This window comes from Dipodomys spectabilis, unplaced genomic scaffold (assembly GCF_019054845.1).
Source record: "Dipodomys spectabilis isolate Male_0828 unplaced genomic scaffold, ASM1905484v1 ptg000017l, whole genome shotgun sequence".
NCBI lineage: Eukaryota > Metazoa > Chordata > Mammalia > Rodentia > Heteromyidae > Dipodomys > Dipodomys spectabilis.
Genome location: NW_024870694.1, coordinates 1,197,770 through 1,216,775, shown reverse-complemented (window position 1 = coordinate 1,216,775; position 19,006 = coordinate 1,197,770).

Genomic DNA, 19,006 nt, shown 5'->3' with positions numbered 1-19,006 from the left:
AGTTGGTTGTAACAATTCTCCCAAGCTATCTACAGCTGTGTGACATTTTTTTCCCCACTACATAAACAGTGAGTTACTGGAAAGAGATATTATATTTCCATTAGTTTATATTTTATTTATTTCTTTGAGCTCCTCGATATTAGAAGATTAAATTATTTTAATTAGAATTTAAAAAGTCATCTTGTTTATCTCTAATTACTCTAAAGTTTTGCTATTTTTTTAAATCAAGGGAGTTCTCATAAGGTTTATCCACCTCATTCCTAATATCTGCTACATTAGAATCCTCCCTCATGTTAGAAAATTGTCATCTTCTGGGCTTCTATCAAAGTGGATGTGTCTAATGGTCTGAATGACAATGAAGATGTGAGCTGCTTCTTAACAAGCCATGAACTAATTAGCTTCATAGCAATTGATGTCTGCATATCTTCAGTCATTTGTGTTGCACACTGCTGAACTTCAAAGATTCCAGGTTAGACAACATGTATAAGATCCTAGAAGCAGCAACCCATTTGATGTTTACCAAACTTTAGAATATCTTGTACTAAGAAAACAATGTTACTTCCAACATTTTTTTTCACTTTTAACTTTGGATATCTATTGGATTACAATGTCTTATAAAAACTATATATCTCTCTATTTGATCCACCCATTATTTCTCTTTACATCCTTGGGCCCACTAAGAATAAAATATTTTTCACAAATTGTTTCAGTAAGTAGTTTAATATAGCTCACATATAATACCTGAAATGTTCTCATTCTAAGTCCTTGTAGAGTTTATTCTCTATGAGCTTTGGATAATGTTCCCTCTTTCAACTTACATTTATCTATCATCTCTTAAAATGCAGCACTCATAAATAGTAATTATTATGTTTGAAAGGATAAAAAGTTGGATGGGAAGAGTGAATAAGCCACTGTCATGATTTTAGATATTATCAGTACACCACAGAACTGCTAGAGCTATACGTGAGTGCACGAATGTGTGTGTCCCTCCAATCTACTAGTGGAATGTGAAAATATTCAGTGGTGTGCTGGCAAGTGTTTAACAACAGGCTCTCAGAAGGTGGTAAAACCCTCTGATTTCATGTCATTCACACATTTGATGAGAATTTCCCTATTTTAAAGATACAAACCCTCCCACCATGGGTGTATTTCAGGCTGTACACATGGTATCACCAAAGGCAGATCTTGGAAGAGATACAGAGCAAAAGAGGATAGAGTATTCCCATCATGTAGATATAATAAACATAGATAATCTCAAGCATAGAAAATTGTAAAATATAACAAATAATTAGAAATGGATATATGTTGTATGGTTATTACCTTTATTTTTAATGTTATTTATTCTTGAGTTTATACACTTCAATTTATAATCACAGTTAAGATTAACAACTGGTTCAAAATCTTAACAATTAGTTTATAAAAGTTAATATAGGTATGTTTAACATACCAGTAATTTACTCCAGTGAGGATTTTGACATATTTGTTCACATGTGACATTGATAGACTAAGGATCCTTTACAGCATCTTGAAGCTTGTCTTTCTGTTAAGATTTTTTTTCTTTCAACCTGTTAAATACTATATATGTAGTCCTCTTTATTTTTATCTTGTTAGATTCAGCCAGTCTTTTTACCTTGTCAATAATTCTTTAGATCCCAATTCTGTCATCCCACATCTCTGTCATCTTTTCCCTCCAGCTTCATGTCATCTACGCATTTGATGAGCAAGCCTATATTTTTCTCTCTGAGGCGCTGAATTTATAAAATGTTTGACAGGACAGAGCCAAGGACAGAATCTTTGGCCATGTAAATTGAATTTTCCCTCCATACAAGCATCAAAACAATGATCATTAATTCAAAAGTTACCTGGGTGCTGAATTGCCTTTGCACCCACCCCAGATTTCTCTACTTAGTAATATTTGGGAGAGATTATTAATGAAACATGTGACCAAACCTAGCAACTTCCCCTACTTCTTTCTTCCCCAATACAAAGCTGATGACTTTCCTTGGGATTCATCAATTATGCCTTCTATTTTTTTTCTTTATTGAAGTTACGTATTTGTCTTCCTCCACTTATTGGTTAATTTGCCAACTGTATGCTTAGGAGCATCAGAGCCTGGCCACATAGAGTAGAAATTTCTCCTCCATATCTGGAATTTCATCTTCTCAGAGGTTTTGGTTCAGTTTCTTCTCACAACATCAGCCTCTTCTTTTCAACTGAATCATTAGCCTTGTTTTTTAAGAGTCTGTAGCCTCTGGTACCTCTTCATTATGAAAATATTCCCTACAATCCTAGCTCTCTGTCTTACTGTGCTTCTCCTTCAATTCTCAGTTCACAGCAATCTGCCTTGTGCATTCACCACTTCCTTGGATGTAATTAGGTCACTAGTAACTTGCTAACACACACACACACACACACACACACACACAAACACACATATTTGCAAACTTTCCATTTCCTACCTTATAAGGTTTCTCTGCGGCTTTCAGGCTCACCATTCTTGTTCTATTTCTTTTTCCTTTGAGTTCTTTTTGTCAATTGTTTCGGTGACAGCTCAGTTTCCTGGTTTTGCTTCTTCATCTCTGACTGCCTTCTTCTTCTTGCAGGTTTCTTTTTCCCAGTCACTGATTGCTTGGACATTCTCAGCAATGCCCACAGCTTCCACCACCACATCTTTGTGGACGACTCTCTGTTCTCTATTTTCAGCCTAGACCTTATTGGAATGCGGCTTCCAATGCAGATCTCCAGATGCATGATTCATTCTCCCAAAATGAACATCCATCTTCTCCTGAGTTGGTTCACCAAAATATACACCTCTTCCTGTGATTCCTATTCTAGTTTATGGGACCACCGTCACTCACCCACTTGTCCCCACCAAAAATATCCTGAAAATCTTTCTCTTCTTCACCCACATTCACAACTCATGAAACTCTTTAGATGCAGATACTTAAAAGTTCTATATTTTAACCTATCTTAAAAGAGAAGTTTTCCAATTGCTTCCCCTTTGTAGCCTTTCACTTCTTTAATCTCCTTACTGACAAAAAAAAAAACAATCTTTCTACAGTGGAATTATCAGATCATGGATCTCCTCTATTTAAGTCAAGATAATGATTCACTCTACTGAAGGAAAATGTCCAAATGGCTCATTATTACCTAACTGGCCTACTTAGTTTTCTAATTGTCAACTCTGAATTTCTAATTTGCTCAATTTTCCAAAGATGTCCAACTTTAATTATCCCATACGTTTATGCATACTAGTTTCAATTTACAGAATAATTTTTTTTCAATGTGACAAGATTTTCATTGTGTCAAATAATACATAACATAGACTCTTTTCTGACACAGGACACATCTCCTGTCTTCGTGTCGCCATTCTTTCTGTCCAGGACTTACCATATGTTATTGAAAGTATTTATTTCTCTGGTGATTTCCATCAGTAGGCAGAATCTAAGAAACCAATATACTTAATAGAAAAAATGAAATTTATTTATTTATTTTTGTATTAGTATACCAAATAGCTCAGTAAATCTTCATTTAATGAATGACCTTCCCTGTTTATCCTTTTATGTCTCAAAGAAAGAAATGTGCAAACTAACCTCACCTTTTCTTGGTGGATAGATGATTTTTTTTTTTTGCAGGATTAGTAATTTTAACCTATTTGTTTTCACTATGGATTCCAATGTTAACTCAAAATTAGGGAACCAATATTAACCCATTTGTCTTAAGTGAGTTTAAACAAACAAACAAACAAACAAACAAATAAATAAATAAAATTGGCCTTAAATCCAGATGCCCTCCCCAGAAAGACTATCATAGAAGTAGGGACCAAAGATGCACTAGATTTCAGAAGTGAAATTAACTCAGTCTAATTGAAAAATATGAGCTAAATTTTATTGTATAGTAACAATATGATATTGGGTGACTTGTTGCAGTTGTTCATTTCATAGATGACATTATTAGGGACTCAGGTTCTTTAGGGATATTTTTGCCTCCTCCTACCTAATCCTATGGCTGTTGTCTTGATTGTAAAATTGCTGCAGCATCAGATATTATGATGTATTTCAGGTAGGTACAAAGCTAAAAGGCAGTATCAATATTTTTTTCCTAATAGAAGACAGTAATAACTTTCCCAGAATCTTTTCAGAATACTTTACCTTGTGTTGTTGCATTGGTTAGTACTGAGTCAAATGACCATTCCTAGAGATAAGGGAATCTGGAAACATAAATGTTGTTGTTGCCTTAGTTGAAAAAAGAAAAGTGTATGTGTGTGTGGGTGTGTGTGTGTGCATGCGTGCACATGCATGCACACGCAGTATGTGACATCAGCTCCTGTCTGCCTTATGGGCTATATCAGATGACTATATAACCACTGCTCTTTATTCCCAATTAGTATTGTCTATTAACTTATATTACTCCACTGCTTTCTTAACTCAAATTTTTTATAACATTGTCCCTGGATAGTTTGGACATAGTTTCTGCTGTCTTTCATTATTGTGTAGCATCTATTTTAAGTAATTGTTCCTCACCAATATTTTCAATGACATTTTTATGGCCAAAAATTTGGATCTTTTCCATTTATCTATCTAAACTCCTTAGGTCCACTTATATGATTTTGTCGTAAATGACTAAAAGTGAAATACAGTTATAATCCTTGCCAGTGGGGCACTTACTTCCTCTTCTACATCATAAATATAATACTAAGTAGAACCAAATCTGAAGTACTCTATTGCCCTTCAAGTCATCCGAGGGCAAACATTTCTAACCAACGGTGTGCCAGCTCATTCTATAATTTCTTCACATCTCTAAACCAAAGTTTAATTTTTTTAAGAATCAAAAATGATCAGAACCAAAAGAAGCTTCAAGCATTATGCTTCAACCCATTTCATTTTGTAGTTTACAGAAAGTAAATAAGACTAATTAGCGTTTGAAACAACTCTAGAACTCATAGCTTTCTGGAGCCCACCTTGATCTTGCTCTCATTAGACTGAAGTTTGAGTAGATTTTGCATAAGGAACATGCTATACATTAGCAGCATTGGACTAGTGGAACAGGAGCTTAGGAATTAGAACTATGCAGTTAGCCCAAGAAATGGCAAGGCAAGTCCAGCTGGAAACATGGATCAAGTCAAAGTCTGGTTCAGGCAATCTTGAGTGCCAGGTCCAATGCGGAAGAACAGAGCACAGCAGTGGGTGAAACTTGCTGAGGACAGCCCTGGGAGGTAGGCAGGTGGTGGTCATGATTCTGGGGTATGTGTCCATATGTTGCAGAAACCCTGCCAGAAATCTGAGTTTGGGTTCCTGGGGTGAAGTGTTGACAGGTGCCAGGTGGGGTCCAAGCCCTAGCCAGATATACGATAATACAGTTTGGGGCCTTGGACATAAAGAGGGGATGGCTGCCTCAGGATGACTGGTTACAAGCCAAGATGGAGGAAGTTAGGGGGAAAAATATAAAAAGCACAAAGCCAAGAACTGGGTGAGTACTATGATATGGGCTACACAGGCACCCAGAGTTTGCCCTTTAATTTCATTGTTTGGGACTGAACATCTGAAAACAAGGGTTTTTGTTGTTGTTGTTGCTGTTTTTCATTTTTAAAAATCTTTAAATAATTGTACAAAGGAATTGTTATTTAACAAAGCAGTTTATGAATACAATGCATTTTGATTAGTGTCATACCTCAGCTCTGTCACCATTCTCTCCCACCTCTGCCCCTTGAACTCATCCTTTTTTCTTTATTTTGTAGTATATACAATAAATTATTGACTGCATTTTCCCTTCCCCTTCAATCCTCCATCTTTCAAAATGTGGCTTCTGTGTTGATTCACCTTGCAACAACAACAACACACACTACATTTTCTTGATTTGTTATATGGAATCAGCCAGATGACTCTCAATGGATGAATGGAGCAAACAAGAGTTTGAAGATGTTGGGGAAATCTGCATCTACAGCTGACCTTCAGACTTCAGGACTTAGCTTTGTCTGGACTTATATTAAGGCCTTCCCAGCCTTCCTGAACACGGATTCTAGATGGAAATGAAGAGTTGATGTAGGCTTAAACCATGATTGGATGTAGTCAAGAGACAGGGCACTATACCCTATGCAGTCACTATAATGCAATTTATGATTAAAAATTAGGGGTTCATATTTCTAACGTATTTATAATATAACATGTGATGTTTTTTGTTGTTTTGTATGTTCCTTCCTCATGATATAAACCTTGTATTCACTGTATTTGATGTCGGTCTAATTTGGGAAGGGGAAGGGAAAAAACAAAATGTTTAAATAGATATACAGGTTGACCCATTGTAACAATGAGATGTACAAGACACTATGTTGAAAAACCAACTTTACAATTTAGGCAGGGGGAAAAGGGTGTGTGTTGTGGAGGTGGGAGGGAAGGGAGGGTAGGGGAAAAACAAAGGAGGAGGCAACAATGCTTAATAGGAAATGTCTCATTACCTTGCTCATGTAACTGTAACACCTCTGTACAATATTTTTACAATAAAAAACTTATTTTAAAAAATTGGGGGCTTGGGGCTGGGAAGGTGGCTCAGTGGTAGAGTGCTTGCCTTGCATGCCTGAGGCCCTGGGTTCGATTCCTCAGCACCACATAAGCAAAAAGATAAAAGCCGGAAGTGGCGCTGTGGCTCAAGTGGTAGCATGCTAGCCTTGAGCTGAGGAGCTGAGGGACAGCACCCAGGCCCAGAGTTCAAGCCCATGACCAGAACCCCCCAAAGAAATGGGGGTTTATTATAGAAGAAAGCCTGTCAAGCTCTAAAACCTTAATTTAATAATTCTATAGGAAAAGTTTGTCATGTAAGCTTTTTTATAAAAGGCATCTCAATTGTGGGTGCCATCCATGAATTCATTATCTACAATATGTTTACAGATTTGTGTATCCTAATATAGGTACATTGTCAGTCTGTATTAATTTATACCCTCTTTAGCAGTAACTTATTTCTCTGAGACATTTACAAAATAGAGTATAAGAATAGCTATAAGGACAATGAATCATTTATATGAATATATCAATGGAAGAGAAAGAGCATGCATGGCAATCAGGCATCTCCACGGTCAATACAATGGGTTATTAAGGTGACCAGAATCACCAGACCATGAAATACTTGGTCCAATCATTTCATCCATCTTAATGATCAAATCCAACCAACTGCACAATGATACAATCAATTGCTCAGTAATCATCCATTACAATGACAGAAAGCAAAACAATGCAAATTGGCAGTGTTTTGATCAGTTTAGTAAAGCTCTGGCCAACAACTTTGCCCAACACATGCTAGCTTTTCCGTTTTATCCATTTTGTGTTTCTGTTGCATTTCCTCCATTTTGATTGCCTAGAAACATTCAGCTCCTCAAGAGTTTTTCTCAAGACTTGTTCCTTACTGTTAGTTCTATCTACTTTCTTTATCTTATTTACATTCATTTTATATCCGTATTAATGATTTTGCCTTATCAAAAAGCCTATTTTCTCCCATGTTTCAGTTCTCTCTGCTATATTTACATGAGCCTTCCAATCTGCCTTCTCTTTGAAAGTAAAAAAACTGACATTAAGTTATGTTTTAAAAAAGCAAATATATTATAAATGTATTTGATATATTTTTACATTTACCTAAATAAATATTTAACTCAGATATATTTCTGGCTATGTATTTCTGGATTAGCTGTAATGCAGGTCCAAATGTTTTAGACAGCCAGTTCTAGACATCTCTCACTCATATTTTACAAATGGATTAATCTATTTTTTTACTCGATTTCTACCTAGCTGTATATAAGCCTTAATATTTCATGTCTTGATAGTGGTCACAATCCAGTGATTCATCACTCAGGTTTTAAGCTGCTACTCCACAACATTTTCTAAGCCAGAAATTAAGCAGTTAGATAAACTTGTAACTGTTGTGTGTGTGTGTGTGTGTGTGTGTGTGTGTGTGTGTGTGTGTGTGAACATGTGCTCACGTACACATGTACATTAGGAGAAAATTTTTTTACTAATTTCTTTAATTAAATTGCTAGAGTGGACTACGTGTTTTTATACATATAGCCAGATAAGTGTTTTTTTTTTTAACTTTTATTGATTTTTTTTTTTTTTAGTACTGAAGTCTGAATTCTGGATTTTCTACTTGCTGGCTGCTATGATAGTTCATAGCCTCCAGCTTGCTTTTCACTAGTTAGTTTGAAGATAGGTTATCGTCCTACCTGGACATAGGACTGAGCCACTATCACCTGTTTTAGGCATGCCATTGTTCTGGAACCACTGGCATGCACTGCTGTGTCCAGCTTCACTCCTTGGAGATGGACTATCTTGGATATTTTCTGCTTGGACAGGCCTTCCTGACCTCATCTTCCCAAGTAGCTAGAATTTTATGTGTGAGCCAGCAAAGCCTGGCACTGAAAATACTTTTGATTAAAGGGAATGTTTGGCATTCAAAATGCAGTCTTCTTTGTTTCCTTTCATTGTTTTTACAAACAGATCTGAAATTCTCTGTACTTGCTCGGTACTGAATTAGTGTTATAAAAACCTGGTAACATTTACACTATTTTATGTGCATTTATGTGTGTGTATTCATGTACATGAGTATGTGTATGTGATTAACTGTGGGTTTTTTTTTTGTTTCTTTGTTTTGCAACATCACTGTTGAATGGTAATCATGAAGCATTTGTTGTGTTCACTATAATAAATGTACAGTGTGCATTTACCTCATGCTCTGTTGTAGGAGCTGATGGTTGAGGTCAGAGAAGCCATAGAGAACCAGTTGGATTATGTAACTGATTATAAGGTTTAATGATGGACAGGTGATGATATGATAAGGATCAACATAGGCAGCTGCTTACAGAAATCAGAGACAATGTTTTAAGCAAGGCAGTCAGATGGGTAGGGATTCTGGATCTATAAAGGAGCACTTTAGGTAGAATCTATGCATGATTTGGACAGCTTTCTTTAAGTTGCTTTAACAAGGTTGATTGTCCAGAGAAGTCTTTTATTCCAGTCTCACATTGCTGAGTTGTCCCTTCTAGAGCGTAAACTTGCACTTAGCTTAGTTGACTCAAACTTTTGTCCTATGTATAAATTTCTGTTGATCCTATCTTCCTAAAGAACCATTTTCTTTATCTTAAAGGATGACAATTTTCATGTCAGACAGGACAGAAAAGCTGCATGTTTTACCATGAACTGGACTACTCAGAGATGTTGAAGACTAGAAAGCTTGATAAGAAGAGAATTTCACAAATGGCTGAGCTACATTTCAAGCAATCTATCTCTCAAGAATCCATCTCTCTAAGCATAGAGTCACTCAGCATTTTTCTCCATATAAAACGTCTCCCATCTTTCTAGAATGAAACTTGGATTCTATGGAAAAGCTATGATGAAATGTCAAACAAATAAGAAGATAAGATTTGAGTCCTAGTTGCTAGTACTCAAGGATTGTCTTCACAATTTAAAATTAGCCATCATGGCTTTCTTTTACAGGTATGTGAGAATCTGATGAAGTTAATAGTCATCTCATTAACTGCATGGGAAATGCTCTAATCTATTTTGTTTGCCATTGTTATGGTTACCTAACTGGAGAAAAAGAAGTGGTATAATAAGAAAAACATTTGATCTCCATACCATATTCTTAGTACAGAGCTCCTAAAACCCTTGGGATTTCTTGTGTGCTATAAATGTCTTTTTTTCTATGCATAAGGAGGTCCTTTGATCACATCTGAATATATGTTTGTAAAATGAAATAATTTGGGACTCTGGTAATTTAAGAATAAGGGCTGTTGCCCAGAAATAACAAACCTCTATGTAGACAATGGGAACTTTAGGGAAAAAGAGAGATTTGAAACTCTTATGAAAAAACAACTGAGCAAAGAGGGTTATAAAATTTCTTGGTCTGCTGGGAGAGAAGGTGTAGAGGTCTTATCCCCATTCCTTGTCCTATGCTTCTCTTGCACTTGTCTGTTCCTTAATGTCTTACTATATAATAAACCAGTAAATATAAGCACAGTGTTTTCTTTAGTTCACGAGCCACTCTACCAAGATATTAAGGTTTCACAGAGGGATGTGAAAACTCCAATTTATAGCTAATCAGTCAGAAATAGGAATGTCCCTGGAAATTTTTGAATGAAATGGGACAAGTCATAGGACTCAGTCTTTAACTTGTGAGTCCAAGGTCAGGACTGACTTGAACTGTTGGGTGCTATATGAATGTTAAAGTTGGAAAAATGGTTAGTGTCAGAGAAAACATCCTGGAGGAAAAGAGTGGTTTGAAATTCACTGCAAAATTCTATTGGTCAATTTATAGACTTTTTTCAAAAGGTAAAACAGACAAAAGGTTCTTGACTTAATGACTTTTTCTGTACCAAAACATGAAAAACCTCCCATCTCTCCTAGTGGTAGATAGTAAGACATGTATAATTGAGTGACAATTTCTGATGCTTTAGTTTAAACAATCTAACATAATTTTCCAACTTTCATTTCTGTACCTTACTCCTCAAAAGCCAACCTATCAGAAGAATATACTTATTCTTTATTGCTTATAAGATGGTTAAAAGCTTTTAATCAACATTAAATTACAGCTAGGAAGGAAAAGAAAGGAACATTCAAAGTTTAGTCTTCTTCACTTTTCAGTTTGCCAGCACTTTGAAGATTGGACTGTAAAAGCTCAGAAAAGACGAGCATGCTATTCATAACAGGTATCATTTATTTGTGCTTTAAATAGGCTAGAACAATGACATAAACACAGAAAAGACTCACTTTCTCACATAAGCATATACAGACAGGTCAGTCAAGCCACCCAAAGCTGCTTGTATGGCCTTACTGTCCTCCTCACCACACACCTTCGACCTTCATGGATACATTGCAGTTATAATCAACTGTTCATGTTCTAGACAGGAGAACAAGTGAAATGGTGAAAGGACCAAAGCAAGAAAAAAAGGAAGGGGAAAAATAACCCGCTATCTGTCCTCTTTTCAAAGTTTTCCCAAAGACCCTACCAGTACTTTCAACTTGTACCTTTGGCCAGAACTGAGACACTTGTCTACTCCTAGCTAAAGGTTATATGGGGTCTTTAGGAACTTATTTGAGCTCATTGTACAGGGAAAGATATTAGCAGCATAATTTTCAGTCTCAAAGTCAGGAAAATAGAAGTGCTAAAAAGTAGCACTGATGATTTTATTGATTAGTATGAACAATGGTGAGATGTAAGATTAAAACATAATGTTGTAGTGACTAACCAAACAAATCCTAAGACTCAGTCAATACTCTGGACTATAATACCCACTCCCTAAGATAAAGATTTATGGTCCTCTTTTCTATTCGTCGTCTTTCTATTCTATCATCCTTCTATTCTTGCTAACAAATCATTAAATATCATATCTCCTTGCTCAGCATTTGCCTTCTCTTCCATCCTTACTCTTCTCTTCCCATTTTTCTCCTTTCCTGTAATACTTGTTCATTTTTAGTCTCTAATCCATGGATTTTACTTATTTTCTCTTGTAGAACAAAATGGAGATAAGTAATTGACTGAAAATAGAGGTCAGCAAACTTAAAAAAAACATTGCATAGAAAATATTTTCAGCTCTGCCTTTGTATCGCAAAAGCAACATGGATGATCAGGAAACAATCGAGTATAACACTGTTTCAATGAAGCTTTACTCACAAACAAGTGGGAGGCCAAATTCAGTTCAAAGACAGTGGAGTGCAAATCCTTAGAAGAGGAATGATTTAGCATTTCTCACAATTTTCTGAGTTGATTGACTCCGCAGGTTAATTTTATTTTTCCATGTGCTATAGTGAGATCATTTCTTACTTGTTCAGGTGACTGAGACTACAGGTTGATAAATTCAATATTCTGCCTATAATCCTTACTTAAATTCTAAACTTCATTAACTATATTTTCTATTACCACCATTAATAGACTCCTTCATGTTTCTTTGATAAATAACACAAATCTCTTTCTCTAGCTTTCAACAGAAAGCTATATTCATGGTCACTCTTTAGGACTCCACATTTCATCAGATCTCCAATCCTGTATTGGTCATTATATTTTGTATCCTATAAAACCTTCATAACTTGGGTTTTTACTGACTTAGGAAAAAAACTGGCTTTTCCAGAGTCTAGAGGCTAACTCCCCAAAGCTCTTCAGGATGGGTAGAATTTTTTTTTTTAATGAAAACCAGCCTCCTTAGCCTAATCAGGCCATTATAAAAAAAAGTCACGGATTGATTGTCTTAGACAACCAACATTTCATATTTCTGGTGGCTCAAAAGTTTGTAATCGAAAAACGAACTTTACAACTTTGCCCAGGCGTGGGGGTGTTGGGTGGGAGGTGGGAAGGGATGGGAAGGGGAAACAAAGGAGGAGGCAACAATGCATGATAAGAAATGCACTCATTATCTTGCCCATGTAATTGTTACCCCTTCGTATGGTATTTTCACAATAAAAAAGGAAAAATTTAAGAAAAGAAAAAACGTTTGGAATCAAGGTGTCAGCATGATGCACTTCCTGGCATGGTTTGTCTTCTCGATTTTCACGGAAGATTCACATGTCATCTCTCCACATGTCATCACTTGGCAGAGCAAAGGTCTAAAAGGTCTAAACTCTAAATTCCATCAAGTTGGGGGTTAGGATGTCAACATAAAAATTTTGCAGAGATATAATGTTCAGACTGTAACATCAACCAATCTATAAACCAATACTTTCCTATCCTTCTTTTATCAAGTTCTCACCTGCCACCTAGTACCCTGATCAATCCAGGGACAAGTACCAGGCCTGGAGCCTACTACACTTGTCCAAACTAACCAATCCTAAATGAGTTTGGCATAATTAGCTCACCTCTCTCATTCTTTCCCATGAAAACCATAGTGAAGGCTTTTGCCAGGCTTTCCCTCCACTCCTTTGCCTGACAGATCCTTGAGTCTTTGTATAACAAACGGTTCTGCGTAGCGAGGCATCCATACGCTCATAAAACCATTAACTACAATATTATCTCTCCAGTGGCAGTTTATCTCCTCAACTGTTGACTTCATCATACTTCAATAAAAACAAAGCCCTGGTATCTTTTTAACTAACTCTAGTATAAAAAAAGTTGAAGTATAATTTTATATATTTAAAATCAGGCTGTGTGCATCACAATTTCTTATAGCAAAATCTCATTTCCAAGTACCAATGGCTATGTTAATATTTGTTGTTACACAGCAGTTACTTTTGAAACAACATATCAATAATTTATTTCTCATAATCCTGTGAGTTTCTTGGTTGTGGTAAGCATTCCCCTGTTCTACATGGTAGGGATGCTAAGAGTTTATTAAAGACTGGAATGCCTCATTCTTAAGAGCTTTTCTTTCTTCCTTTCCTTCTGTCCTCTCTTTCTTTCTTTTGTTCTTTCTTTCTTTCCTTCTCTCTCTCCTTCCTTCCTTCCTTCCTTCCTTCCTTCCTTCCTTCCTTCCTTCCGTCCTTCCTTCCTTCCTTCCTTTCTTTCTTTCTTTCTTTCTTTCTTTCTTTCTTTCTTTCTTTCTTTCTTTCTTTCTTTCTTTCTTTCTTTCTTTCTTTCTTTCTTTCTTTCTTTCTTTCTTTCTTTCTTTCATCAACAGTAGGGCTTGAACTTTGGTCCTGGGAGCTGTCCCTCAGCTCTTCAGCTCAAGGCAAGCACTCTGCCATTTGATCCATGGTGCCATTTCTGGTTTTCTGGTGGTTTATTGGAGATAAGAGTCTCATGGACTTTCCTGCCCAGGCTGGCTTTGAACCATGATCCTCAAATCTCAGCCTGCTGAGTACCTGGGATTAAAAGTATGAGCCACTGATGCCCAGCTTCTTAGAGCTTTTCTGTACTTATCTTCTCATTATTCCATTGTCAAAATTGAGTTTCTTTATGACTTGGCATTTAACGACCAAGAGTGAATTTTCCAAAAGACAGGTCCAATATGTAGGTCTCAAGTCTCAGCCAGAATTATTCTGGCTAGCAGTTCATGGTCATGTTACTAGCTGGCTTATCCTGTATGTGGCATGACACACACAGGACTGAGTATGTAAATGTAAGGGACTTAGGGACCAGTGTTGTTATACTGTATCACCATCATGCATATCACCATTTCAAGTTTCTTTTAGCTTTGGGGAATAGTCGTTGGAGAACAGCAGAAAAGGTATATATGTAGGGATATGTCTTTTTTAGAGACATAAGAAAGAAGGACATAAACAGAACCACATTTTTTTATGACTTAACTGGCCCTCCTGGCATTTCAGAGACACATTTATGTTTTGGAACCCATCACAACTTAGGATTCAGTGACTGAGCTTCTAGTAAATGTTTATTTAAAGGATAACCACATTACTTTTAAACAAGCCTTCTGTAGTTAACTCTCTCCAAGACTACAAGAGTTTCTTTCTACTTTAATATTTTTCATCATTGTCATTGTTTCTGTTCCTCTCTCCTATATAGATTCTTCTGGTTACATTGACATTCTGAGAAGAGACAGTCTCTAGCAAACATCCACATAAAACATGTCCTACTTATGACAGTCTGCTTTTGCTTGTTTCCTGTCTTGATAATTTTGTGAAATTGGTTATTTGTGAATAGGTACTTGATTGCTGAAATAACTTGTGTAAGCCTACAGTTGTGGTAAAGTCTTAGACAGTTGGGGTCATCTGCATGAGTATGAATCACTGAAATAAAAAAAGAAAAATCCAGGCTCCTACTTGACTGTAGCACATTAAAATATTTGGGAATATCATTGTGCTTTTAAAGCACATAGAGAAGGCCAAACTGAGATGTACTTTACTGAGAAGTTTAAAAAAAATAAAAGACCTCTGGCTATCAGACTATTCTCCATAGTTATGGTTTGGGGCATGGCCTCTCCCAAATAGCCATTACATAATATATGTAATATACATTATACATAGTCCTCTCTGGGCAACTTTTTATGGCACATTTATCACTTCTACATCCCAGACTCAGTTTTTTCAATCTTGGACTTGGGATACTCAGTATGATTTTCGAAGTAGGATCCACCTGTGATATGAATAAACATTACTTGAAGCAATGTTTAAAATATAGAATCTGGGCCTTCCCTGAGAGTCACTGCATCCGTGTCTCAGGTTGAATCTAGAAATCTGTATTATAAACAAGTGTCTATGTTTGCTGGCATGTTTTCTAAAATTCAAGAACCACTGTTTTTAAAGACAAAAGCACAGTCTGTGATTCAACCTGGGTGGAGTGACTACATTGGACCTCTAACGAGGAGAGTAAATTTTCTTGAAATTTGGACCTGACTTAATTGTGAGACTTTCTCATTGCAGCTCCCTCTTATTCTGCCATAGCTAGCCAATAATTGCCACTTGTCTCTCTTCCACCGTGTACACTCCAAATAATACCTCCCAATACTGTAGTAGCAGTACGAATATATCTCTGCTTTTGAAAGAGGGGCACAGAAGATTATTGAGGTGATGGAATGCTATGAAAGATAGTGCTGGGATATGATCTCATACCCGCTGTGTGGTAACCCAGTTAAGAATCTAATCCACTTAGGAACCTGATATGTGAGTGTCCCTCTAACTTCCCTCTGCCCATTTCCCATTTTCCACAATTGTTTCATGTCAGCAACTTTCTTTTTTCTTTCTAGGTCACTCTCCTGTTTTCTTTGTGTGTATCTCCTCTGATTCTTAATACCAAAGTGTCAATAATGATATTCAGGGCCCTCTAACCTCAGCCCTCTATGGAATGCTAAATATTAGGTAAAATGAAGTCTCTTTGGTTACACCATTAGCTAAACAATTTCCAAGAAAAAAAAGAAGGTTTTACTGCATAAGCCCTTTCTTTTTCCTGGATGACTCCACAGAGCATAAACCTCCTGTTTATTTTACTAGCACTGTTCCAGCTCTAGCATCTGGAAAATCATCTGGTGTTCCAAGACTCATGAAATAGTAACCCAGTAAGAGCAGACAAATCCCACATTGACCTCAGAAAGGTGCAAGCTATATCCAAGGCATGGCTAAAGAAAGGGAACTCAGTTGCTGCACTTAGAATATTTGGCCAATGGGGCTGGGAAGGTGGCTCCGTGGTAGAGCGCTTGCCTTGCATGCATGAGGCCCTGGGTTTGATTCCTCAGCACCACATAAGCAAAAAGAAAAAAGCCAGAGGTGGCTTTTTGGCTCAAGTGGTAGAGCGCTAGCCTTGAGCTGAAGAGCTGAGGGACAGTGCCCAGGCCCAGAGTTCAGGCTCCACAACCAGACCCCCCCCAAAAAAATATTTGGCCAAATGTTGATGGGTAATCTATAGACAGTAAAGCTACCTCCTTTTTGACAAGCCTATGCATTCCTATTATTCTCTCTTTTGTAAATTAAACAAATGTTTATTGGGTATCTATTATAGTCCAGGATGTCAATACATATAATAATAGAAATAATAATTCAAAGTCCTAGCAGTTTATTTTACTATAGATGATCAGTTTATTTTGTTGGGTGGGACAATAGTTATTAAAAAAGAAACAAGGAGTCTGACTGGGGCCATTTAACAGAAGAACACTTGATCTAACAGTAAAGGCACGTGGCTTAGAGTGTGAGTAGCGACCACTTGAGTGTGATACAGGAGGGAGTTGTAAAGTACACACCCTTTCTATATAATGCTATAGCTCTAGAAAGGGATGGGCTTGGTCTGGAGAAAAATGATGCCAAGAAAGAGGTTGCCATGGTGATATTCTCTGGCTTATTTCCTTTTCTCTCTCACCCCCCTTCTTTGCTGCCCAACTCTCTACACTACAAAGATGTAAAAGATAGGAAAACGTTTCTTGTTCACTATGAGGCTTGTAACACAGATTCTTCATATGTCATGGAAACAGTGGGCTTGTGAATCATGGGAGCTGACATAGAATGAGGAGATATGCAGACAGAGTCTCTGCCTGCTTACCCTGAGCTAGTGGCAACATGGGGTGATATTGGCAAGAAGAAGACTTCAAGTTTGCTGGCTCTCCCGGCCTGAGCTAGATCTCAATAACACAGAAGATTCCTTTTTCTTCATTTGTTTGCGACTTCAAATCGGCTTATTTGGGCAATGCCAATCATAGTCAGGATGGTTTCTCTTCCCTCCTCTAATGCATGCATGCGTTGGAGAATTTTAGTTTGAATGTTTGTGATTTTTTTTTTTCTATGACAGGGACTGAGATTCATAATCACCCAAATGTCACTGTTTTTGCTTTTCGTTTCAGGAAAACATATGAATCCACTTCTACTTGAAGGATTAGTGTACTTGTATCAGTGACTCACTCTATTTCCTCTTAAAATTCAAATTTTCAGGAGAGAAATTAAACTTCTAAGCTCCTAACACATGCCTGTGTAGCAAGGCAGGTGTCAAGAGAATTGAGAATAAGAAAACTGCAAGTGTAGGTAAAAGATGTACATAGGTGCAGAGAGGTAGGGGAGGGGGATGGTGTGGAAAGAAACTGACAGGGAACAAAATGGAGCATGCTTCCACCCAATGCCTCATTCACAGACAGAGAAGCTTCCAACCTGGGATTACCAACACCAAACCTCTCCTCTCCAAGTATTGCTTGCAAAGTGACCAGCATATGGAAGTCCATCAGTGAGCTGTAATGGTAAACACTCAAGCCTTGAAATGGGACCAGTGGGTTCCAACACCACTTCCATTCTGTACATCCACTGTGAGTTCCTGAAGTTCTGAGCCCCTATTTCCCATTTATCTATAGTTCCTTCTTAGGAGCTTCCTGAGAACACCTATGATGTTGTTGTTGAGTGGCATCTATCACATAATAAATCAAACTAATGGGTGTTGACCTTCAGGATATGTCTAGCAGGACTTCAGCTTTATAGAGGAGAAGATAGAGGACCGCAAGTCCCTTTTCTCATCTCTGTGCCCTGTTGCATGCAACTCCTCCAGAAGAGACCAGGAAGGAGGCAACATGGTAGAATAAGTGATATCTCGGCTATTCACACTGGCCATGCCAGAATCTGCAGAGATTTCTCCCACTGGGGCATTTATCTCATTGCACAGTGATTTTCATTTCCTCCCACAGCTTTTCCAGTTCATGTTTCAGCGTGTTGTTGGTTCTTCCTGGAGCCTAGCGTGACTAAATACGTTCCAGGTTACACACACAAGGTTGTTGTCAGAAGATCTTTCCAGAAAAGTCTTAGAGCAGGGAGGCACTGTCATTCCAGCAACAGATGGAAAGCCCCTCCCCCACAACCAGCTTGGGCTATGCTATCTCCTTCGTGCTTCTACATAGTATATGTGAACATTCACATGTGTGTTAAGGGTTCTATTTTTAAACCTCATTTTACCCTTAGTTCATAGCCTCGGGCTTTTGCAAGCAAGTATTAAAGAGTGGAAGTAGCATTCAGACTTGTTATAAAAAGAAGTCCAAATCTTCAGCATCAGCCGCCGTCTCAACTTACCCTAGCCTCAAATTTTGTCTTCAAGTGGCCTGGTTCATTGACTAAACACAGAGCAAGGAGAAAAACGTAGAACAGCCTCACTGGACTCCTGAGCAGGAAGAGAGCAACTGCAGTCATAATTCCTCAGCTTGTTACCAAGGGCAGCTAATGATTAATCAGGGCCATTATAGCAAGCTTTGAATATTAGTTTGAAATTAGGTTGGTTAAATATCCTGCCTGAAGTGTGCATGCCTGTGCATACATGAATGAGGCAAAGAATTCAGTGAGCTACTTGAAATGCTTTTATCTCCAAGGCTTACCTTCTTCATACATTTCCACACTGACTCTGAGATTGAGGCTGGTGTTATAGAAGGTTAAGCAGGATTTGCTCTGGCCCACATGTAGACAATGATCACTCTTACATTTGGCATCTCCTATGATATCTGATTATGTGAGGACTGTCAAATCAGGTTGCTCAAGCCTGAAGTCTCTCTTAGACTATAAACTCTATTATAACCCCATAAACTTCCATTTCTCCCTCTATAAAATGTTGAGAGCAGTATCTACTCCTGAGAGTTGCAAAAGGGTTAACTGAGCAATGAATTTAAGTGTCAACACAATGCCTGGCACAT